The sequence below is a fragment of the Schistocerca americana genome, chromosome 4 (assembly GCF_021461395.2).
Source record: "Schistocerca americana isolate TAMUIC-IGC-003095 chromosome 4, iqSchAmer2.1, whole genome shotgun sequence".
NCBI lineage: Eukaryota > Metazoa > Arthropoda > Insecta > Orthoptera > Acrididae > Schistocerca > Schistocerca americana.
In genome coordinates, this window is record NC_060122.1 from 375,734,952 (window position 1) to 375,752,617 (window position 17,666).

At 43.4% G+C, this 17,666-nt stretch overlaps 1 protein-coding gene across 1 annotated transcript in view; it reads right to left on the minus strand.

Annotated features, from left to right (window-relative positions):
• The window catches only part of LOC124613495 (opioid-binding protein/cell adhesion molecule homolog), a 202,394-nt gene that overhangs the window by 116,057 nt on the left and 68,671 nt on the right, over positions 1-17,666 (minus strand). The window lies entirely within an intron of this gene.

Consider the following 17,666-nt stretch of genomic DNA (forward strand, 5'->3'; position numbering starts at 1 on the left):
CGGCTTAGGTCTAGGCAGGGCAGTTGAACGGAATGCATGGTGTCTAGAAAAGAGGTTATAAGATGAACATAAAAAAAGTAAAATAAGCGTTTACAATAGATAAAAAATCGTCTTGACTGCAGTAAAATATTTATTTTTAATAGCAACCAGTTGCGATCACAATGCGACCATCTTCAGCCTTAAATACCTGATCAGATGAACATCCGCAACTGAGGAATATATTTATACAACAAAAATCCTCTTCAGTTACCAGTAATTATCTTAATTTGTGGCACAACCGGTTTCTAAGCGTAAAACTTCGTCTTCAGGGAAAATAAACGTTTGACTGTTGATCACTCAGTCATTGGGGATCACACCGACGTCAGACAAACGCATGATAGCGTGGGACCACCAAACAAAGCGTCCGCCTGGACAGCACGACAGCGATAACATGTCGGAGGTAGCATATTCTAATGATTTGCTTCGCTGACAGTTTATTCTGGTTGGATGTAAAAAAGACACGGGAGGTCTGTTGTAACAATGGACAGGTTACTTAGAAGAGTATGGCTTAAGAATAAACACAGCAAAGACGAATGTGATAAAGCTCAGAGGAAAACAGAATAATCACTTGTTTAGAGAATTGCCTCCCTAGGCGCAACAAGACGCCTACTGAGACGCGACGAGTTAGCACAAGGCAAAACGCAACAGGGAATGACAATATTAATGTGGTAACAGTAAACTGCAGGTCCCAGAACTGCTCTCATTAATAAACGGTCACAATGCCGACATAGTACTAGGGACGGAAAGTTGGCTGAAACCAGATGTAAAGAGTAATGAAATTCTAAACTCAGATTGGAATGTATGCCGCAGAGACAGGCTGGACAGTGAAGGGGGAGGCGTGTTTATAGCGATAAGAAGTGCAATAGTATCGAAGGAAACTGACGGGGATCCGAAATGTGAAGTAATTTGGGTGAAGGTCACGGTTAAAGCAAACTCAAACATGGTAATTGGATGTCTCTATAGGCCCCCTGGCTCAGCAGCTGTTGCGGCAGAACACCTGAAGGAAAATTTGGAAAATATTTAGAGTAGATTTACTGACCATGTTATAGTTTTGGGTGGAAATTTTAATTTACCAGAAATAGACTGGAAGACTCAAACGTTTATAACGGGTCGCAGGGGCAAAGAATCCACTGAATTTTTTTAATGTGCATTATCTGAAAACTACCTTGAGCCTTTAAACAGAGAACCGACTCGTGGCGATAACGTATTAGACCTTCTGCTGACAAACAGTCTCGAAATATTTGAAACAGTTAACGCAGAACAGGGAATCAGCGATCATAAAGCGGTTACAGTATCGGTGATTTCAGCTGTAAATAGAAATATTAAAAAACGTAGGAAGATTTTTCTGTTTAGCAAAAGTGACGAAAAGTGGATTTCAGAGTACTTGACGGCTCAACACAAAATATTTATCTCAGGAACAGATAGTGTTGAGGATCAGTGCACAAAGTTCAAAACCATCGTACAATATGCATTAGATGAGTATGTGCCAAGCAAGATCGCAAGAGATGAAAAAAAGAGCCACCGTGGTACAACAACCGAGTTAGGAAACTGCTACGGAAGCAAAGGTAACTTCACGGCAAACATAAACATAGCCAAAGCCTTGCAGACAAACAAAAATTACACGAAGCGAAATGTAGTGTGCGAAGGGCTATGCGAGAGGCGTTCAACGAATTCGAAAGTAAAGTTCTATGTACTGACTTGGCAGAAAATCCTAAGAAATTTTGGTCTTATGTCAAAGCGGTAGGTTGATCAAAACATAATGTCCAGACACTCTGTGACCAAAATTGTACTGAAACAAAGGATGACAGACTAAAGGCCGAGATACTACATGTCTTTTTCCAAAGGTGTTTCACAGAGGAAGACTGCACTGTAGTTCCTTCTCTAGATTGTCGCACAGATGACAAAATGGTAGATATCGAAATAGATGACGGATAGAAAAACAATTAAAATCGCTCAAAAGAGGAAAGGCCACTGTACCTGATGGGATACCAGTTCGATTTTACACAGAGTACGCGAAGGAACTTGCCCCCCTTCTTGCAGCGGTGTATCGTAGATCTCTAGAAGACCGTAGCGTTGTAAAAGATTGGAAAAGGACACAGGCCATCCCCGTTTTCATGAAGGGACGTCTAACAGATGTGCAAATTATAGATCTATATCTCTAACGTCGATCAGTTGTAGAATTTTGGAACACGTATTATGTTCGAGTATAATGACTTTTCTGGCGACTAGAAATCTACTCTGTAGGAATCAGCATAGGTTTCGAAAAAGTCGATCGTGTGAAACCCAGCTCGCGCTATTCGTCCACGAGACTCAGAGGGTCACAGACACGGGTTTCCAGGTAGATGCCGTGTTTCTTGACTTCTGCAAGGCATTTGATACAGTTCCCCACAGTCGTTTAATGATCAAAGTAAGAGCATATGGACTATCAGACCAATTGTGTGATTGGAGTGAAGAGTTCCTAGATAACAGAACGCAGCGTGTCACTCTTAGTGGACAGAAGTTTTCCGAAGTAAGAGTGATTTCAGGTGTGCCGCAGGGTAGTGTCGTAGGACCGTTGCTATTCACAATATATGTAAAAGACCTTGTGGATGACATCGGAAGTTCACTGAGGCTTTTTGGGGATGATGCTGTAGTATACAGAGAGGTTGTAACAATGGAAAATTATACTGAAATGCAAGAGGATCTGCAACGATTGACGCATGGTGCAGGGAATGGCAATTGAATCTCAATGTAGACATGAGTAATTTGGTGCGAATACATAGAAAGAAAGATGCTTTATCATTTATCTACAATATAGTAGGACAGCTAATTCCATAAATTATCTGGGAGTAGGCATTAGGAGTGATTTAAAATGGAATGGTCATATAAAGTTGATCGTCGGTAAGGCAGACGCCAGACAGATTCATTGGAAGAATCCTAAGGAGATGCAATCCGAAGACAAAGGAAGTAGGTTACAGTACGCTTGTTCGCCCACTGCTTGAATACTGCTCACCGGTGTGGGATCCGTACCTAATAGGGTTTACACAAGAGATAGAGAAGATTTAGTTATAGCGAAAGCGTTACGGGGATGATAGATAAACTCCAGAGGAAGACCCTGCAAGAGAGACACTCAGTAGCTCGGTACAGGCTTTTGTTGAAGTTTCGAGAACTTACCTACACCGAAGAGTCAAGCAGTAGCCTATATTGCTCCCACTTACGTATATCTCGCGAAGAGAGCATGAGGATAAAATCAGACAGATTATAACCCACACACAGGCATACCAACAATCTTTCTTTCCACGAACAATACGAGACTGGAATAGAAGGGAGAACCGATAGAGGTATTCAAGGTACCCTCCGCTTGCAGAGTTGGATGTAGATGTAGAGATAGAGAACTGGGAACAACACAGGCATGAACGAAGTGAAAGAATTCTCCTAGGAAGCAAGATTACGCCAAGAAAGAAGATGTCGCAAGAGGTTGACACAGGAGAAGAAAGCCTTCTTCAACAAATGAACTCTACTGGTAGCGGATATATGTTACTAAACGGTTAACTCGGTTCGTGGTGCATAGCGTCAGTTACAGATTGTTTATCTTACAGCTTCCAAGTGCAGCAAAAAATTTCATTTTCAGAGTTTCGTACTTTCAATGACCGAATTTAAAAATTTAAGATGCTGTCATAACTGCTTACGAAGAGGTATAACATTCGGTTAATGGACTAATACAGCAACACAAGTACTGTATTAGAAACTCTGTGTATATCTTGAGGTAGCTTAATTCCCGGAGCACAAATTACCCAGATTATGTGCATACACTTGGCGACTTCCAACAAACTTTAAACATCCAACTTTTTCTAAATATTTCCTCGCTTACATGGTTAAGGTCAGATAGTTAACACATTGGCTCATTTACAAATCAGTCAGGTGTTTGGAACTGTATTATACACGGGCGTTCGATTCGTTAATCGAGAGTGTGCGGTTTACTGATACGAAACGGAGGAAAAATTTCTACAAAGTGTTCATATTTTCTTTTTGAGTCATCAGTCTTCTGACTGATACGGGTGGACCACCATGAATTCCTCTTCAAGGCCAACGCTTTCTTCTCAGAGTAACATTTGCAACCTACGTCCTCAATTAGTTACTGGATATATTCCAACATGTACCTTCTTCGACAGTCTTTACTCTTTGTTGCTCCTGCTAGTATCATGGAAGTGATTCCCTAACACCTTAACAGATGTTCTATTTGCCTCTCCCTTCTTGTAAGTGTTTTCCATATATTACTTTCCTCGACGATACCGTGGAGAATCTCCCCAATTCATGCCTTATCATTCCAACTAATTTTCAACATTTGTCTGCAGCACCACGTCTCAAATGCTTCGATTCTCTTCGTTTTTTTTTTTTTTTTTTTTTTTTTTTCCACTGTCCATGTCCCACTACCATACAATGCTGAGTTTCAGATGTACATTCTCATAAATTTCTCCCACGAAATATGACTTATGTTTGATTTAAGTGGACTTCTCTAAACCAGAAATGCTCTTTTTATCAAGGCTAGACTGATTTTTATATCCTCCTTGTTCCGTCCGTCAGGGGTTGAGATCTAGGAAGCAGAGTTCAGTAGTTCTGCTACTGCGTTGTCACCAGATCCGATTTTAAATTTCTCGGTATTCTCATTTCTACTACTTATCATTGTTTTAATCTTTCTCTCTATCCATATTCTGTACCCATCAGGCTGTTCATTTTATTCATCACTTTCTATAATTCATCTGCGCTTTTACTGGGTATAGCAATGTCATCAGCGAATCCTATCATTGATATCCATTGACTCTGAATTTTAATCACATTCGTGAATCTTTTTTTATTTCCGTCATTGCTTCTTTGATGTATAGACTGAACAGTACGGGCGATCTTACAACTTTTTAATCTGAGTACTTCATTCATCTAGGGCACAGAATTATCTTGAAGTGAAACGTGGACCACCAACAATACGGAGAGAAATCGGGGAATTATTCCAATTGCGGTGCTATCGAAGAAGACGTAGACGGAGAAAGTGTGGATTTAAGAGGTTATATAAAGTGTAGGTGAGCAAAAGATCACTGCCAAAAGAAAGGGGAGGTTAACAGGACATCTGCTAATACATTCAGTGATACTCAAATGTGAGACGGAATGGCAAGTTGAAGAAAATATGTTAGAGACAATCTATAGCTGGAAGATCCTAAGCAGATTGTAGAGAATGCTGACGGGAGGACTTATGCATAGATGAAAATATCAACACAAGATAAGAAAATGTGAAGAGCTTCAAATCAATCGAAACTTAAAAAAAAAAAAAAAATACGGTCTTTCATGGGAGAAAGCGCCACTATAGTGAGGGATATGTAAACGTAATTTCTACTGATAGCGTAAGAAGCAAAGTTTAGCTGTATATACATACTTGTATATATGTAGTGGTGAATGAATCACATGAGCATATTATTATATTAAAGTGTACCCTATCCGAAAAATAAATATTATTTTTTTCCATTTGTAGGTATTTTAGGCCCATTTTTACAGGATACATACAAATACCGAAATTAGAAATTGCTTTGGATCCGCAGTTACCCATGTTCGGTGATACCGAACTCATTAATTTCATTGCTCCCTTATTGTGCTGTAAAATGAGCTCTTTTCCTATCTGGAGAACATGCATTTGCGATGCAGTTCTCTACCAGAAAGCAGCTAGCTGAAAAGTATCTCTGTCAACATCATAAAGGGCGGATATCGTGTGTCCCGTTAAATAACGTTGAATAACGGATTTTGATTAAACGCGCCCGGATGCACAATAACGACGTGAGCCGGAGTAGCACATTGTTCAGTTGAATAGCCCCCAATTTTTTGAGGAACTCACTGGTGTGCATTCTTCACGTGACAATAAATGAACAGTGGCTGTATCTCATTCACGCTCCTTCTATTGACAAACACTCGCTTCCTCCTCGGTCTTGAACAATGCCTCTGCCACGATAGCAACCGTTCCATTTTGTTCACGTTAAAAAGCTCACGGGGCACTATACAAATAGACAACAATTGATTGGTCGCTGCGCAGTTGTATGGAAGCAGCGATTCTGAGTGACTGAGCTGAGAACATGGGAGAGAATCATTCATCAATATGCAAGCAGTACACAAATAAAATATTGATACAAACAATCCCTATGTTTATCAGTGTGGGAAACGTGTGCCTTCTTTACCTACGTTTTTTCGTATGTTCCATTCAGTTTATTTCAGTTACCATCCTACGCCGTTTTCTAGCGTTTAGCTTGTCTGTGATTTGCTGTCTACAGAGGAACTAGGATAAATTTCTAACGTGGCTACTACAAAAAATTGTTGGTGAATTTCAGCAAACATATTGAAATGTCGATTCACATGTGATTTCAGGACGTAGGGTCATTACACAGACACTGTGCTACTTATTCGAAAGCAATTATACTCCAAAGCAATTATTTAATATCTCTAGTGCCACCTATGCTTCCTCTCCGTAAACGGCTATTAGAGTTTATCAGAGTTGGGCTAGGTGGTACAGAGACTCACGTTCAACGATGTCCCATGTGCCTAGAAAAAAAAAAAACATGGCTTTAATATCCCAAAATATATACATTATTAATGCACTGATAATTCAGAAAATGAAAGGGATTTCCGTTAAATTTCATTAATTTGAAAACTGTCTTCGAAACATTGCTCTATACTCGTAACAGCTCGAAGCCAAACGCACTTGATAGAGAAGTCTCAATCGTATACGTCCCTCACATTACTCCAATAGTACAGAGATAAATTTGGTGGATTAACTTATTTAAAGTTCGACCCTGGATGTAACTGGTTAATTCCAAAGTTTGGTCGAACTATCAAATTCGGCTTAATAATCAAATATACTACTGTTAGTTTTTGACTCTGTAAAAATTATAGTAATTACATAAGTATTTCATACCAACATATTTTACGATTCTTTCCCCTGCTGTAAATGATTTGCATTAGTAGAAAACTAAATCTCATCAAATGAAAACCCCTATATAAGGTGCTCTCATTATACGCATATCTCCCTTATGTCGACAATAATATATAAACGTAATCGTTGCTACTTTTCCATTGCGATAATGTGTGTAACTGTCGAAATGGAGTATCCTTTTCGTTGTACGGCTAGGTCCGTGATTTCCTTTCAGAAAATTCACAGTTCCTAGTTATTTCCGGTAGTCATCTACTGAAATCGAAGTGGAATTTGGGTTCCTCAAGGAAGTTCCACACGGCCCTATTACGTCCTTAATCTATATAAACGATTTAGTACACAATCTCAGCAGCCTTCGTAGATTTTTTTGCAGGTGATTCTGTCGTTTACCGTCCAGCAAATTCGTGAGAACTTCAAAACTCATTGCAAAATTATTTGTAGAAGGTGGCAATTGATCATAAACAATAAATACTCTAAGATCCTCCACATATACGGTAAGAAAAAAAACACTGTTAAATTTATGTTATCGAAAAATAATACCGTTTTAAAATTATCGATTCATCTGGACATCTAGGTATCGCAGTTACAAGCAACTCAACTTAAAATCATCACATAGAAGATGAAGCAAACTAAAGACTACGTTTTATTAGGAGAACACTCAAGTACTGCAGAAAATCTGCTAAATAGACTTGTCCATCCTCTTCTGGAGTATTGCGTTTCTATATGGGAAACCTATCAGATAGTATTGATGAAGGACATCGGAAAAGTTTAGAGACGTGCCACATGCACTGTACTTCTACGGAACAGCGGAGAGGCTGTCACGTACATGATAGGGAGTTTGGTCAGCAGGATTAAAATAAACGCGTTTTTTGTTGCCCCGAGATATTTTCACAAAATTTTGGTCACCAACTTTCTCCTCGCAATGTCAAAATATTTTACTGACTCCCCCGTGAACGAATACATACCATCATATAAACTAAGATAAATCAGAGAGCGCATGTAAAGATTTATGTGCTCTGTTTTTCGACGTGGTATTCGACAGTGGAACAGTCGAGAAACAGTCTGAAAGTGGTTATTCCACCAAATATTAAAGAGAGAAACGCAGAGTTATCATGTAGATGTAGATGAAAATTTGCACTGCCGCTCCACGATACGACAAAAAAATGTTCAAATGTGTGTGAAATCTTATGGGATTTAACTGCTAAGGTCATCAGTCCCTAAGCTTGCACACAACTTAACCTAAATTATCCTAATGACAAACTCACGCACACCCATGCCTGAGGAAGGACTCGAACCTCCGCCTGGATCAGACGCACAGTCCATAACAGCAGCGTCTGAGACCGCTCGGCTGATTCCGTGCGGCCACGATACGACAACGTCCAACTCTTTGCAAAACCTAAGCAAGTCCCCTGTAGACGGTACAAATTCTCTGACTTTATATAATATGTCTGACGTCAGGTACACAGAAAATGGTGGCAACACCCGCTGCCTCACTCGCATCTGATAAGCCACACAAGCCTCCCGGATCCTGCCAAATAGAGTCTCAAATTTTGTTGCTATGGTCTGCGAACCCAGGACTCCTGAGCTGGCGAATGGTGAGCTCAGCCAGTGTCCTGTAACATAACCTGTGGGTATGCTTCATCGACCACCATGTAACGCGAGGGTGGTACGTTGTGTTTCTCAGGGAGCGTGGATCTTGGATTAATCGCCTGAATCACGGAGATGCTACAGACCTCATGGAAAAACGTATGATATTCTACACCTCTGATAGGAAAGTATCAAACGTACCCGGGGAGGCGAGGCGCTACTTGTGTGAGGGCTGTCTTAATTCGCCCATATTACTTAGGTCTTCACAATACCGCTCACCAATCCCTGGGTTGGTTGGTTGGTTGATCTGGGAGACGGGACCAAACAGCGAGTTCATCAGTCCTTTCGGGTTAGGGAAGAAAGTCGGCCGTTTCCTTTCAAAGGAACCATCTCGGAATATGCCTGAACCACGTAAAGAAATCACGGGAAATCTACATCGGGATGTCAGGACGCGGGTTTGAACCATCGTCCACCCGTATGCGAGTCCAGTGTGCTATCCTTGCAAGGAGTGGGTTTGCTTGTAATGTGACCGGGAACTGACGGACGAGCTGCACTTAACAACTGTATTTACTCCTCGTCGGTTCCCGCAGTGTACGAGAGGCTGAGATAAGAAGGAGGGGGTGGAGGGAGGGGGGGGGGGGGGGGAGATTGGACGCAGCTGTAGGCCCAGATATATTTCTAGATCCACAGAAATCTCTTTCTATCAATCGTCAAGATTAAATGATTTCATCTCTTCCCTCCTCTGGGAGCATGGTACGCACATGGTTATATTACAGTTTTGAACATGGCTGTCTTACCAGCTGTATATACACTGAAGATCCAAAGAAATTGGTACACCTGCCTAACACCGTGTAGGGCCCCCGCGAGCACGCAGAAGTGCGCGAACACGACATGGCATGGATTCGACTTAAGCCTGAAGTAGCGCTGGAGCGAACTGACACCATGAATCCGGCAGAGCTGTCCATAAAACTGAAAAAATACGAGGGGGTGGAGTACAGTACGTTGTAAGTCATCCCAGATATGCTCAATAATGTTCATGTCTGGGGAGTTTGGTGGCCAGCTCAATAATGTTCATGTCTGGGGAGTTTGGTGGTTAGCGGAAGTGTTTAAACTCAGAAGAGTGTTTCTGGAGCCACTCTGTAGCAATTCTGGACTGTGGGGATGTCGCATTGTCCTGCTGCAATTGTCCAAGTCGGTGGAGCTGCACAATGGACATGAATGTATGCAGGTGATCAGAAAGGATGCTAACGTACGTGTCACTTATCAGAGTCGTATCCAGAAGTATAAGGGGTCCCATATCACTCCAACTGCACACCCTCCACACCATTACAGAACCTCCACCAGCTTAAACAGTCCCCTGCTGTCATCCAGGGACCATGGTTCATGAGGTTGTCTCCATACCCGTAAACGCCCATTTGCTCGATACAACTTGAAACTAGACTCGCCTGACCAGGCAACATGTTTCTAGTCATCAACAATCCAATGTTGGTGTCGACGGGCACAGGCGAGTCGTAAAGTTTTGTATCGTGAATCATCAAGGCTCCGGAGACCCATATCGATGATGTTCCGTTGAACGGTTCGTACGCTGACACTAGATCACAGCCCAAAGTTGAAATCTGCAGCATTGGCGGAAGCATTGCACTTCTGTCACGTTGAATGATTCTCTTCAGTCATCGTTGGTCCCGTTCTTGCAGGATCTTTTTCCGCAGCGATGTCGGAAATCTGACGTTTTACCGGATTCCTGATATTCATTGGACACTCATGAAATGGTTGTACGGAAAAATCCGCACCTCGGAGAGGCTGGGTCCCGTTCCTGAAGCGCCAACTATACTACAACGTTCAAACTCACTTAAATATTGATAAACTGCCATTGTAGGAGCAGTAACCGATCTAACAACTGCGTCAGACACTTGTCATATAGTTGCTGCCGACAGCAGTGTCGTGTTCTGCCTGTTTGCATATCTCTGTATTTGAATACGCATGCCTATACCAGTTTCTTTGGCGCTTCAGTGTATCTTTAAATACTACTTACTTTGCTAGTTATCCCTTTAGGAGTCTGGCTATTCTTATATGTCAGACCTATTAAATTAACTAATCTGGCACACCAGCCGCAACTCCGTTCGACAGGCTACGAAACCCCAGCACAGTAAATGAGGTCTGTCTGATCGAGGTTCAGTTGCTGCCGTCCTTTTACGTTTTTACTTCACTGACACTTCATCAGCAGTCGAACAGAGGGACTGAAATGTTCCTGATGGGCTACTCAAGTGACAGCCAATGAACAGTCCACGTTCAAAGTCACTGAGCATTCCAGACGGGACACGGTGCTGTTATTCCTCCTCTAACTCTAAGACAGTATGTCGTACTAGGTGTTCCATCTCCTGTGTTATCTAGTTGTCAGTTCCGCATTACATAGGATTCCGGATACTGACGGTCGATAATTTATTTACGAATGTTACAACGCGCTTGTTTATTTTGTGATTTGTCTGTGAGTCATTACAAAAAATGTCTTTGTCCATTTCGTAACAGATTTCACTCAAGGCAACTTTCTTATATGCAAGAGCATCATCTGTGCTCAACTTGAGGCAGCTAACAGCGTTATCTTCCAGGTCTTTCCAATATACACTCCTGGAAATTGAAATAAGAACACCGTGAATTCATTGTCCCAGGAAGGGGAAACTTTATTGACACACTCCTGGGGTCAGATACATCACATGATCACACTGACAGAGCCACAGGCACATAGACACAGGCAACAGAGCATGCACAATGTCGGCACTAGTACAGTGTATATCCACCTTTCGCAGCAATGCAGGCTGCTATTCTCCCATGGAGACGATCGTAGAGATGCTGGATGTAGTCCTGTGGAACGGCTTGCCATGCCATTTCCACCTGGCGCCTCAGTTGGACCAGCGTTCGTGCTGGACGTGCAGACCGCGTGAGACGACGCTTCATCCAGTCCCAAACATGCTCAATGGGGGACAGATCCGGAGATCTTGCTGGCCAGGGTAGTTGACTTACACCTTCTAGAGCACGTTGGGTGGCACGGGATATATGCGGACATGCATTGTCCTGTTGGAACAGCAAGTTCCCTTGCCGGTCTAGGAATGGTAGAACGATGGGTTCGATGACGGTTTGGATGTACCGTGCACTATTCAGTGTCCCCTCGACGATCACCAGTGGTGTACGGCCAGTGTAGGAGATCGCTCCCCACACAATGATGCCGGGTGTTGGCCCTGTGTGCCTCGGTCGTATGCAGTCCTGATTGTGGCGCTCACCTGCACGGCGCCAAACACGCATACGACCATCATTGGCACCAAGGCAGAAGCGACTCTCATCGCTGAAGACGACACGTCTCCATTCGTCCCTCCATTCACGCCTGTCGCGACACCACTGGAGGCGGGCTGCACGATGTTGGGGCATGAGCGGAAGACGGCCTAACGGTGTGCGGGACCGTAGCCCAGCTTCATGGAGACGGTTGCGAATGGTCCTCGCCGATACCCCAGGAGCAACAGTGTCCCTAATTTGCTGGGAAGTGGCGGTGCGGTCCCCTACGGCACTGCGTAGGATCCTACGGTCTTGGCGTGCATCCGTGCGTAGCTGTGGTCCGGTCCCAGGTCGACGGGCACGTGCACCTTCCGCCGACCACTGGCGACAACATCGATGTACTGTGGAGACCTCACGCCCCACGTGTTGAGCAATTCGGCGGTACGTCCACCCGGCCTCCCGCATGCCCACTATACGCCCTCGCTCAAAGTCCGTCAACTGCACATACGGTTCACGTCCACGCTGTCGCGGCATGCTACCAGTGTTAAAGACTGCGATGGAGCTCCGTATGCCACGGCAAACTGGCTGACACTGACGGCGGCGGTGCACAAATGCTGCGCAGCTAGCGCCATTCGACGGCCAACACCGCGGTTCCTGGTGTGTCCGCTGTGCCGTGCGTGTGATCATTGCTTGTACAGCCCTCTCGCAGTGTCCGGAGCAAGTATGGTGGGTCTGACACACCGGTGTCAATGTGTTCTTTTTTCCATTTCCAGGAGTGTATAATGAACGGTAACGTTATTAGGAATTTCCTTGGGGTAGATCTGATGTTGATTTCGCTTCCAAGGGTGTTTCGTCATTAAAAACTATATTCTAGAAGCTGTTTGTGTGCAAATCGTCAATCGTGCCAAATATTTGTCCCGATATTGCACAGTTTGACAAGCGACAGCTCAGAACTGTAGCAGAGGTCTCCTAGAAATCAGGAAACATCAACCTTGCTTTCTCTACCCACATACTCCAGGATTCCGTTAAAAGACTGAGGAAGTGATATATTATAGTTTTAGTCACAGTTCCGAGTGTTTACTGGTTTCTGACGTGACCAGATATCTTTAGATCTTTTCAGGTTGGCTACAGAGTAACTTCGGAAGGAGAATACTACCTCCGAAACCAGTATTCGCTAATATTTATTCGTCTGTGATTAACGCAAGTAATCAGTTTTAGACTTACGAGGGTTGCAGTATATTTCCACAGACCTTACGACTGCTTTCGTAGAACAGGACAAGTTCAGTTTCACTTGACCCCCGTTGTTCCCTATAAATGAGTCGGTCTCCAGAATGTGACAAATATCTCTTCCATCAAATGCTCAAATGTGTGTGTGAGTTGTTAAGGGACCGAGCTGCAGAGGTCATCGGTCCCTAGGCTTACACACTACTTAAACTAACTTAAACTAACCTATGCTAAGAACAACACACACGCCCATGCCAGAGGGAGGACGCGAACCTCCGGCGGGAGGGGTCGCGCAGTCAGTGACAGCCACCTCTAACCGCACGGCCACTCCGAGTGGCTATCTTCCATCATCCTACAACAAATGGACGTCAGTGTGAAAAATCTGCTGTCCTTCTTACCCTGGTATAATCTGCTTCTTCCTTCCAATCGTGTGTGACTCTCTGTTCATCTAGAGATCAACGTTCTTGTTAAAAGACGGACCTCTTTTCCCCAGCCACTACCAGAATTTTGAATACAGACTACCGGTAATAGCGGCCGAAGACCTCCTCTATAGCGTATCACCATTGTTCTGCCAACCGATTTGTCAGAGCGGACGGAGGAAAGATGGACGTTTACGATCCCCTCTTGCCCTTTGTGTGCGGAAACTGCACTTAAAACGCGAAACAGTCAGAAATTATCAACGGCAGGAGGAAGCAGAAGACAATGGACTCCAATCCATTGAAGATACATATGGTGTATACACAACAGACGTGGAGTGTAACTAAAAAAGTTTCATGATGATCTCTCCTTGGTGAAAGATTCTGGAATAGTCCTACATTAGGATCTGAGGGAGGGGACTGGTAAGAAAGGTGACTACGAGAAAAGAAAAGAATAACCCACGATGCGATAAAATTCTGCGTTTCAGAGTGTGGAATGATAGAACATCGAAAATGGTAGAGTAGCTAGTAAATCTAAGAAAGGAACATGCAAAGGTTGATTCTAAGAGTAGTGGTGGCCAGTAAAGTGAAATGAAATGAAAAGAAGTTAGTCATGTCTGGACAAAGAAATTTACGATAATATCAGAAACAGAGGAAAATGGTACAACAGGAATGGAATTTCACATGAACATTAAGACTGGGTGGAGAGTGAATTACTCAGTTCAGTAATGAGGCTATTCCTGTAGAATAAATAGCAAATAAACGCTAGCAACAATAATTCATGTATACGTGCTGAAGTGACAAGCAGAAGTTTAAGAGATAGAGAATGGCATTTAACGCCTACTCTGTATATAAAGGAAACGATGAGCTGTATGTCAAAACCACTGACAAGTAGAAGAGATGGGATTATTGAATAAGAGGGTCTATATTACGTGGCACTAGAGGGAACTGTAGAGGGTTGTAACTGTAAATGAGACAGAGACTGTAATATATCCAAAAAACAACTGAGAAGGTTTGGCGCAAGTGGTACCCTGAGATGAAGTGTTTGGCACTATCATACTCTTCTCTGAAGAAATTTTCGAACAAGGATTAAATATTTCAGGCTTTGTTTCATTTCGGTGCCATCTAGGCCAACTAGTGACTGCTCGAACTAATTGGGTGCTTTGATTGAAATGCTGTATATAAATGCTGTATTCCACGGGCAAAAATATCAGCTGATGATACGCAAATGGTAACCAAAAGTGGTCAAAAATTGAGTGGGGCTGTAAATAGAATGAATCGAATGGTAGCTGACAAATATAAGATGCATACAAGTTGGTGAAGAACAAATATGCGACAAACACAAAGTAACAAGTACTAGACGTATCAAAAGGGCTTTCTATGAAAAGAAATGGGTGCTTTCCAGCTAATATAGACCCCGAAAACACAAAAAGAGTAACAAATGCCACGTTTCAAGCTCTGTATGAATATGAAATAATGGCAATGGGAGATATGTAAATCAAACATTTAGTAGACTTTGAGATGTGCTACTACAGGAGGCAGTTGTGCTTGAAATGGCTTGAGAACTTGGGAATAATGACGAGATTGTTTGACCGAGTAAGAATTGCAAAAGCCTTGAAGAACTAGTACATCGAATAGATAGAATATTTCTTGAAAACTGCAGGTGAAGGTAAGTTTACTACGCAGACAGTTGATGGAAGAAGTTGAGGTGAAGAAGATAACTGGCGTTAAGAATGAGGAGCTACACCGAACCAACTTTAGGAGTAATGATCGAAACAACATCGAAATAGAAATTTCGATACCTCAGGTGGTAGTATCTTGTTTCTGAATTCTTTAAATTTTTCCCGCATAGCCGTTTTTGCGAAATCCATACGTGTCGGTTAAAGTCAATCTTGCAGAGTGCCCTGCGCTACAGCACTGCCAGGAAATAAAAACAGGTTTACTGTCTCCATGCAAAAAACTCTCCGAGCGCTTCTTTTGATGCCATCAGCCGGCAATCGAAACCATCATTATAGGAAACATAGTGGGGAGAAATATGAAACAAGGCGAGGACAAAATATTTCACAAGCCGCGACACGGTCACGAGTAGAGCAGCGATCTAGAAATTGCAGAATACATTTCTCTGTTTTCGTCTCTGATCACAAATTTGTTAGATCCTCATACTACAGGTTTCGGTCAGCAAAGATCGTCTTCAGATCTCTTTTAAAAACGGAGCATAGGATATCGTCAAAAGATAAACACAAAATCAGCTTAATATCGTCACACTTGTATGAAATATGGTATATACACTCATGTTCAGCAGAAACGACTATAAATAGGACATTTATATTCACAGGATATGTACATTAGTGTGTTATACACAAATGATAACCATTTTCAACCTCGGTTCAGCATGTATCCTGTTGTATAGTAGGCACAGGATCCACCGCGGGCCCTGATGCATGATGGCATCGAGGCATATGAGACGGGAATGGCGTTTTGTGGTATAGCGAACCATGCTCCATTCACCAGGTTCAAAGTTCATGGTCGGTGGTTCCCACTGGGTCACAGCACTGCACCCGTCATTTCACCACATCCCACACCTTTTCAATTGGCGACAACCCCGGTCATCTAGCGGGCCAGGTCTAAACGCTGACAACCCGTGACACCAAGAAGGCACGTTTTCGTGAGGCACCGTACGGTCGTGCATTGTCTTGTTGAAAAATGGCGTGTGGGGTGTTGTGCAGAGAGGGTACTGTGGCGTCGATAGTAACGATGCCGCAACGTTGGTGCCCGCTCTCGTAAGTTGGGACTACGAGGGAAGACAAACTACGCCGACCACAGCGCCCTCTGGCCGACGCTGTGGAGCTCAGCGAATGCCGTCTTGATTTCGCCCGTTTCATCGAGAGCAAACGGCCTGGAAATATCGCTTCTACTACCGAGTGGGCTAGCTTGCTATTGAGACTTTGTATTAGTTACGTTCCGTTACAGTTTGGATAACAACGAGTATTTGTTAGTTTTGAGGTTATACAGACCAGTCATCGTAACTTCACAAGATTAGACATGGACAACAGCTTCACACCCACGTGCTCATCCTACCCAAAGTTATGTATGCATTTGATATTTACTCTATTAAAAGCGTTAAAGTAACATGCAATACCGAAGTGCTTCACCTTTCCTGCTCTTACTTTCTTCCTTCACTCTCGGCCTATATAACAGACGCAATTCACAGGAGCAGATCCACGCACCGCCTATCTAGGCGCGATACAAAAGGTGTGGCTACAGGTCGCAGGATGTCTTTCATGTACTGTGATTTGTAATTGTAGGCAATAGCACTCCACACAATAAGGCCTTGAGATGGCGTTGTATGTCTTGAGAAAATGCAGTCATTGTGATGCCGCTCCCTCTGCCTGCGGCGAAACAAAATGCAGCCTTCATTTTCAAACAAACAGAACCTAGATCCTTCCGAAAACACTATCTCATGCCATTTCTATCGCCACTAATGGCGTTTTGTACACCATTGCCGTCTAGCACATTTCTGTACATTCGTGAAAGGTAAGCGGAGAAATGAACGACGCGCACGTTTTCCATGCCGTACTAAACGGCTACGGTCTGTCACCTCTGATAGCGTGCGAAGTGTTTCACTGTTTTACTCTTGCGCCAGAGCCGAGGAGGACACAGATCTGTCCCACAGTGTCATTCGGACGAGGTATGAGTCTCCTCGTGGGTTGTCTAGGTGGTGTTACCTGACCCATCTCTTAGTTCAAAATGTTCAAATCTGCGTAAATTTCTAAGGGACCAAACAGCTGAGGTCATCGGTCCCTAGTCTTACACAATACGTAAACTACCTTATGCTAAGAGCAACACACACTCCCATGCCCGAGGGAGGACCCAAGACTCCGGGCGAAAGGCTTCTCGTCGTGTTCTACGGCCTTCCGTGAACCATTCGGCACACATCCGTTGCACTGCCGAAATCCCACCAGAGCAGCAATTTCCCAGATGTATGCATCACATTCTCTCATGCCGGTAATGCGCCCTATTACAAACTCACTGTTTTGACGGTATGATTCGCTCATAAGGTCTGCAAGGTCTGCTCAAGTCACACTGGCCCATTACCTAACGTTTATAGCGACAACGAGAGCCGCATGCACATTATACTGGAAGGTATAGTTGCCCACGGGCTGACTTGGTTCAAATGCTAATCACTTCTGCGG